The 8,952-nt window shown below is 41.8% G+C and overlaps 1 non-coding gene across 1 annotated transcript; it reads right to left on the bottom strand.

Annotated features, from left to right (window-relative positions):
• Positions 1–8,880: 8,880 nt before the first annotated feature.
• Trnaw-cca lies at positions 8,881–8,952 on the bottom strand. Its single transcript has one exon. It is a non-coding gene; the product is annotated as a tRNA-Trp (tRNA).

Below are 8,952 nucleotides of genomic sequence, written 5' to 3' on the forward strand. Positions count from 1 at the left end.
ATAACTGGATGTCAATATGTAAAAGATTACAAATAGCTCCATATCTGTCACCATGCACAAAACTCAAGTCCAAGTGGATCAAAGACCTCAACATAAATCCAGTTACACTAAACTTAATAGAAGAGAAAGTAGAAAGTACTCTTGAACACATTGGCACCGGAGACCACTTCCTAAATATAGCACCAACAGCACAGACACTGAGTGCAACAATTAATAAATGGGACCTCTTGAAACTGAGAAGCTTTTGCAGGGCAAAAGACACAGTCAATAAGACAAAAAGACAGCCAACAGAATGGGAAAAGATCTTCACCAACCCCACATCTGACAGATGATTGATCTCCACAGTATATAAAGAACTCAAGAAACTAGACATCAAAATACTGAACAATCCAATTAAAAAATGGGCTAAAGAGCTAAACAGAATTCACAAAACAAGAATCACCAATGGCTGAAAGACATTTAAAGAAATGCTCAACATCCTTAATCATCAGAGAAATGCAAATCAAAACGATTCTGAGATACCACCTTTCAGCTGTCAGAATGGCTATGATCAAAAATACTAATGACAGTCAATGTTGGAGAGGATGTGGAGCAAAGGGAACACTCCTCCACTGTTGGTGGGAATGTAAACTTGTACAACCACTGTGGAAATCAGTATGGAAGTGAACTACCTCAAGACCCAGCCATCCCACTCTTGGGCATATACCCAAGGAATGCTCAATCATACCACAAAAATACATGCTCAACTATGTTCATAGCAGCACTATTTGTAATAGCCAGAACCTGGAAACAACCTAGATGCCCGTCAACTGAAGAATGGATTAAGAAAATGTGGTACATATACACAATGGAGTACTACTCAGCAGAGAAAAAACAATGACAGCATGAAATTTGCAGGCAAATGGATGAAACTAGAAAAAATCATTCTGAGTGAGGTAACCCAAACCCAGAAGGACAAACATGGTATATACTCACTCATAAGTGGATTCTAGATATAAAGCAAAGAACAATCAGACTGCAACCCACAGAATCATGGAGGCTATATATATAGCATGGGGGACCCTAGGATGAATGTGACTTATAATAAGTTTTGGTTTTACTCAATTACTGAGCAAGCCTCAATGAAACATTTCACTATTAACATAAGAGTTTAAACTGTATCAAGCTGATAATAGAAAAATTAATTAATTAATTAAAAAAATAAAAATAAAAAATAAAAGAAAAATTTGAACTATTTTTAAAAAAAAAAAGAATTGCAAGGGCCCTACCAGAAGCTTCCTGGCAACTTCCTTTGCAACCCAAAAAGGGGAAGAGAATAAAGGTGAAATTAGATAGGAGCTGGAATAAATCAGAGAAGGAATTTATGTGCTAAGAATATATCCTTACTGCGGTTAGGTGAAAACATTACAAGTCTATCATAAGTGTGCTCAAACTACAAACTCACAGATGAATGGGTACAGAAATCTATAAGTCACTAAAATAAAACTGCCACTGTTTTTCTCTGCTACCAGTTTCCTGACAGGGCTGGGAGGAGTACTGACAGCTGGACAATCTGCATCACAGTTTGAAGCACCTGGTGAGGGGAAACCCCTTTGATGTAAGAAGTTGCTCTGGGACAGTGGAAGATCTGAATTTGATTTGCACAGGAAACAAAGCTTTGCACCTAAGAGACCAGGCACTTGGCCTAGGAGCCAGGTTGTCTCCAAAAGGACATTTCACCTAGTTCAGGGCCTTCAGGTGCCTAGCAGGTGGTCTGGTAGCTGTTCTGTTCGCTTGTCCTTTAATGCTTGTTTGGGGCTGGTCCTATCTTTGGATGTGGCTAAAAGAAAATGTTTGCAAAAGGCTATGGTGATATTTTATTTGTACTGAGATGTGATTTTATTTGTATGTTATAAATAAAGTTGTTTGGTGGCGCACGCCTTTATCCAGCACTGATCTCTGTGAGTTCGAGGCCAATGAGTTCCAGGAAAGGCGCAAAGCTAGTAATAAATAAATAAATAAATAAATAAAGTTGCTTGGGGATCAGAGCTGATAGCAAGCCATAGCAGAAACCAGGCAGTGGTAGCACATTCCCTTAATCCCAATCACATGACAGGCAGAGTCTCTGTGTGTTCAAGGATACAGCCAGCATGGAGACACATGCTTTTAATCTCAATACCAACCATAGAAGACCTGGAGGTCTGTATGGATGGGCAGTGATGAGGTCATGTGATTGGGTTTACAACCAATAAGAAGGCAGAACAGAAAGTCTATAAAAAGACAGATACACAGGAAGTAGGGCTCTTGCTGAGAGGAAGGACAGCAGCGGCAGGGAAGGGTAAGCTCAGCTCTCAGCTACTGCTCTGACCTCTTGGGCTTTTAATTCTGCATTTGGCTCTGTGTTTCTTATTTAATGAGACTGTTCATCTACAAAAGGCAGATACCCAATTCAAATGCTGAAAAAGGGAGTTGGGAGTTCAGAGCCAGAAAGTTCTGCCTATGTGACTTTATCCAAGTACTTTGAGTGTATATGCCTGAGACGGAAGTGCGCGCGCACACACACACACACACACACACACACACACACACACACACACACACACGTTCTGGGAGAATTATGAGCACCATGAATTCATAGCAAGATGCAACTGAATATTAAGGCTGTGTGAAAACAAATATTCTGTGATAAATGGCTTTCCATTTGACAGACCCTTGGCCGGTCAAAGTATAGCTTATTATGTACAGTTGGACTGTCTATTTCATATCATTGTGGCTTGTGACACTTTGGCTTGCCTGCTGGAGATCTCTCACTTTCTTAGTTAGGTTTATTCCAAGGTGTTTTATTTGTTTTTGAGGCTATTGTGAATAGAATTGTTTCTCTGATGTCTGTTTCTGTATGCTTAGCATTGGTGTATATTAAGGCTTCGGATTTTTGTATGTTAAATTTGTGTCCTGTCACTTTACTAAAAATGTTTATCAACACTTGACAACTTCCTGGTGGGGTCTTTAGTCTTTTACATATAGAATCATATCATCTGTTCCTTAGTTAGGGTTTCTATTGCTGTGAGGAAACACCATGACCACAGCAACTCTTACAAAAGAAAACTTTTAATTGGGTGGCTTACAGTTTCAGAGGTTTAGTCCATTATCATCATGGCAGGACATGGCAGCACACAGGTAAACATGGTGCTGGAGAAGTAGTTGAGAGTGGAGAAGGAGCTACATCTTGATCCTGCAGTCAACAGGAAGTGGTCTGAGACACCAGGTGTTGCTTGAGCATATATGAGATCTCAAAGTCCACCCCCACAGTGACGCACTTCCTCTGACAAGGCCATACCTACTTCAACAAAGCCACACCTCCTAATAGTGCCTCTCCCTATGAGCTCATGGGAGCCAGTTACATTCAAACCACCACAATCTGGAAGTAAGGGCACTTTAACTTCTTCCTTTCCTATTTGTATCCTTTTCATGTTTTTCTCATGTCTTGTTGACCATTTTGAACAGGGATGGAAAATGTGGATACTCTTGTCCTTTTTTAGATTTTAGTGGAAATGTTTCCAGCTTTTCTGCCTATGGAATCGTCATGAATAGCCTTTATTATGTTTAGATATGTTTCTTCTATTCCCAGGGTCTTCAGGGTTTTTTTTTTTTTAAGATAAAAGAATGTTAGAGTTTGTCAAAGGCCTTTCCTACATCTGTTGAAATGATTGTATGACTTTTATGTTTGAGTCTATTTATGTTATTTATTATAGTTACTGATTAGTTGGGCCATCCCTGCATCTTTGAAATGAAGCCAAATTGTGGTGAATGCTCTTTTTGATGTGTTCTTGAATTCAGGTGGTATTTTATTGAGATTTTTTTTTTCTTCTCTGCTCATCAGGGGAGATTGTTGTGTAATTTTCTTTTTACTGTGCTTTGATATCAGGATAATACTGGCTTCATAAAAAGAGTGTGGAAGCTCTCCTTCTTTGTGTTAGTTCCTTTTAAGAGCATGGTCGAATTTTGCAGTGAATCTGTCTGGGCCTATACTTTCTTTACATTTCTTAGTGTGTGTGTGTGTGTGTGTGGGGTGGTGTGTGTGATGTGTGTGTGTGTGTGTGTGTGTGTGTGTGTGTGTGTGTGTGTGTGTGTGTGTGTATGCCATATGCTACAGCATACAGGTGAAGATCAGAGTTGCTTTTGGGAGTTATTCTTTCTTTCCAGACATAAACCTGGAGGATCTGACTTTTTCCTTACTGATTTGGTCTTGCTTTGGTATGATCATCCCTTGCTCTGCTTGCATCCTTCCTTTGGAATGGAATGCTTATTTTATACTGTGAAGGCCTAGACTTAACTTTACAGGCTCCATTTTAGGAAAAGGGCCACCATCTCAGACCACCTGCTGTACTCAGTTCCAGGAAGGACCTCAGGAATGTGCCATGACAACTTGAACGGATACAGAGCAGTACTTTCCTGCAGACATCCTTCCTGCAGTTTATGGCCCCTGAAGATAATTAGATAATCCTGCTGAGCAGTCCAGATGATCCTGTTCAGCATGTTGTGGTTCCCCACCAAAAGTCTAGCCCAATGGTTTCAAATGTGGTTTCTTGCCCAAAGTCTAGACCAATAGTTTCAAAAAATCACCTTGCCCCCTATGCCTTCTACATAGTCCCAAGTTGCTAATTCCTGGCTTGTGGTTTTTCCCTATAAAAACCCTCTACACCTGGACTTGTGGCCGCTGCCACATTTCCTTCCATCTGCCATGCAGTGGCCCAGGTTGAACATGAGTAAAAGGACCCTTATGTGCTTGTATTGGAAACTGGTTCCTTGGTGGTCTCTGGGGCTTTCATGAAACAGGTACAACAATACCACTGTATAACTATGTACCTTGTTTTTGACGATGTAGGTGCCCACAGTTCAGAGACTGCCTTAGCTCTCAGGTGAAACAGGGACTTTTGAAATATGTTGGACTTGTTAAAAGATGATGGAGACTTTTGATGACTACATTTTGCATTGTGAGATGGACATGTGCCTCTGGGGACAAGGGCGGGAGGTTATCGTTTAAATCACGTATCGTTTGGGTGTCACGTTGACAAGGGATGGACATGGGATGATTAATATTGTCACCTTGACAGGATCTAGACCTTACCTACAAACCAAACTTCTTGCCCATGACGGTGAGAGATGATCTAGATTAGGTTAATAATGGTGGGAAGACCCACTTTACCTGTGAATGGCACCCTTCTATGGGCTGAGGTCCCGGAACAAATAGAAAGGAGGATCAAGTTGCACTGAATATTAGCATGCGTTGTTCTCAGCTCCCCAACTGCAGACGCAGTATGGTCTGCATCTGCAGATGCGAATGCATTTGTGCAATAGAGGCACAAAGGTTATGGGAGTAACCAAGCACTTTTTAAAACATTGGATTTAAGGCTCCCTCTATGAGAAAGAACCCATACCTGACACTACTAGAGTGGCCAGGAGCCCGAGACCAGAGAGGCCCCAGGGCCTAGGGGAAAAAACAAATATTATTATTCTGCTAAAGGAACATAGCAATACAATGACGCCTAATAACATAGTCCTATACCCGTAGATTAGTGCCTTGCTCAATTCACATTAGAGAAGCTTCTTGCTATAGATGGGAATTAACACAGAGACTCACAACTGGCTAGTGTGCAAAGAGTGTTTTGGAACACTCAGTCCTAAATGGGATGTTTTCATCAAATCCCTCCTCACAAAGCTCAGGCAGCTACAGAAGGATTGAAAGAGCCAGAGGGGATGGATGATTCTGAGGAAACAGTGGCTTTCAGACATAACAGGGCTAATGTACACATGAACTCAGAGACACAAGACCTGCACAGGTTCCAGCTAAACAGGGTCCTAGCACAGAGAGGGGGACGTTGACAGGACTCGATGATAGAAATTCCCACCACGGCTCCCACAATTGCGCATGCCCGGCGGGACACTTAGTCTTTTCCACCTAGTCATTTCTGGATCATACTACCTGTGTGACCCATGACCCCGTGGCTGCAGGGTTTTGTAAAGCAAGGGGCAACCATGTGATTGATCTATGTGCATGTGTGGAGTAGCCACGTGGACCTGTGTGCGCAGGTGCGTCTTGGCCTTTAAAAGCTGGCCCCCACGTTCCCACCCGCTTCACACACGTGTCCTTTCAGCAGGCCTGATCACATCTGTCCTTTTCTCCTCATCTTAATAAAACTCTTATTCGTGGATTCTGTCGTGTTTTGTGACTTTTCCTCGCAGGGTAAGATCGCCGCTAAAAACCATCACACACACTCTTAACCAGGAAGCTGTCTGCAACCGACACCCACTAACAAAGGACAAACCAACATTCTCCGGTAGAACATCACTGGACATATCAACCACACTGCAGGGCAGGGACCACCATTAATTAATTAATTAATAGGCTAACACAAAATGAACAAATGAACTCAGTGATATTGTTGTGGATTTTTTGTTTCATTTTCTTTTTTGTCTTATTGGTCTTTGTATAATTTGACTTCCATTTCTGTGGGGCTTTTCTGGAAAAACAGAACAATGGGCTGTAGCCTCCTGCCAGCGGGCACAGACTGGTTCACAGGGAGGCTTTGCACCCGAGAGAGCGGTTTATTACCTGCCCAGAAGCAAAGTGTACCATATAAGGTGTTACCACACACAGCTGTGGGGTAAACCAAGCGGTCTCAACAGTCCTCCCCCACCACAGCCTGCTGATCATGTGATCCAGGCCCTGACTCTGGTTCTCATAAATTCACTCTGATAGACTACTTTGCAAGCAGCCCCCTTTTTCAGAGTGTGACGTGGAAAAGCAGTGGCTTCTCCTAGAAGGCGTTTCTAAGACATTGAAGCTGGGATAAGGCATACCAGCAGGCAGGTGAAGATAATCTAGTGTTTATGCTGGCTCTGTTTTGTGGTTAAAACCATGGGCATGCCTTGTGTTCACGTCACTTTCCCATGTAGCCACCAGAGGGCATTAGTAGCCTGCGAGTTGACTCTCTTCAGACTATGTCTTAAACCTTAGAGAATTTCACTTGGAAATATTCATTAGCTTCCCCCCCCTTCAGTATAATTTAGAAGCTAGAAATCTCTTCTAACAAAGGATCATAAATTAACCACTAACTGGACACTCGCTGAAGCGACTGTCCTGATTCAGAGGCGCGCGGGAGTCATTTAAAAAGTGTTCCTACCCGGGCGGGCGCAACTTAGTGTGATTGGAGGGGCGGAATAGCAAAGGCCTTGCAGAGAGGTGCGTGATTGGAGCGGGCACAGAACTTTAGCAGAAGGGCCTTGTGGAGATCCGTCAGTCACCGGAGTCGGGAAATTGTCCTGCAAGCTCTGGGTAGTTGTCTGTCGTGACAGCCTTGTTCTGAAAGGAGTTCAGCTGTCTCTCTGGCTCTCTCTGAGCTAAGTGCTCAAGAAGTGACTCTTCCTCCCACGCACAATCCTGTCGTAAGCCTCGGGACCCTCTGTCAGAGCTCACACTACGCTGTTTGGACCTTCAGCCTCCGTGGCTGTGAGTTAATACGTCATTTTTTTCCCTTTATGAAGTTAACCCCTTATTGTAGTGATGAAGCTGACTTGTGTGTGTGTGTGTGTGTGTGTGTGTGTGTGTGTGTGTGTAAATAAAATTTTAAGAAGTTTTCTTTCTCTTGTCCGTATTTTTTCTTTTTCAGAAAAACATTTCTTGTCTCGACTTTTATAAAATATATGATTATTTTGATCTTTGTATAATGGGGAAACAAATTCTTGCTAATTTTAAATAAGATGAGTTGATGTTTAAAATTGATTACAGAAAAACCTGTACACACACATACATACCAGCAAAATCTGCTTTTGTAATAATCAGGAAATTGCAAAGACAGAATATTACCTGACAGCTAGACCTTCTAGAATCGCATTTATTCATATGGGAAGGGGGCATTTTGTCAATTCACAATCTTGAACATTAAATATTAAAAATGTTTCCACAGAATTAACCCTTAGGATATAATGTTAAAAAGAGATTCATTGACTACAAAAAATTTGAAAGGTTGAAGACTAATGAATTTAGAGTTTGTGTTTGGCAGTGAATTAAGCATGAATTATAGGAGTTGTGAATGAATGTAAAGGTGTTTCCTGTCTTAGGGAGACTAAGACTTAGAATCCATTTAAAACTTGCTACTTCCGATATGCTGAAGGAAAACAGCATTAGAAACAGGTGGCGCATGCCTTTAATCCCAGCACTCTGGAGGCAGAGCCAGGCGGTATCTTTGTGAGTTCGAGGCCAGCCTGGGCTACAGAGCGAAATCCAGGAAAGGCACAAAGCTCACAGAGAAACCCTGCAAAGCTCACAGAGAAACCCTGTCTCGAAAAACCAAATAAACAAACAAACAATCAAATCAAATCAAACAAACAAACAAATAAATAAAATAAAAGAAACACTCCAGTAAACCTTCCTAACCAGAGTGAAAAAAATTCTCTTATAATCATTTTAATTCCTTTCATTCCTTTTTTTTTTTTTTTTTAAAGTCTCTGCTGTCCTCCTCAGCTTGAAGCATGGAGAACTTGAAGCGAGGCACAAAGAACTTTAGCGAAAATTTTTTGGTCACCCCAACCTCAGCTTAAATGTGTTAAAACCTCCAACACCCGGAATAAAACTAACCAGCTAATCAAACAAAGCTCAGCGTTTAATTTAAAACTTAACTTTCATCCTGTTGTTTCTCCTCGTATATTTATTAAATATCAAGCACTCTTCTGATTAAGTTACCAGCACCTGTTTGTTTCAGCTCCTGTGAACTGATTCGACCCTTTGCTTTATTCATAGCAGTGGGGGAGGTGGTATCTATGTGGCCAAGTTTCTCGGTCACCACTCTGCTTTCTAGTTCACCGAAACGAAACAAGCTGTTACGGGAAAACAGGTACACATGACCCCGACGTGATTTGAACACGCAACCTTCTGATCTGGAGTCAGACGCGCTACCATTGCGCCACGAGGTC

Source organism: Peromyscus leucopus, chromosome 8b (assembly GCF_004664715.2).
Source record: "Peromyscus leucopus breed LL Stock chromosome 8b, UCI_PerLeu_2.1, whole genome shotgun sequence".
Taxonomy (NCBI): domain Eukaryota; kingdom Metazoa; phylum Chordata; class Mammalia; order Rodentia; family Cricetidae; genus Peromyscus; species Peromyscus leucopus.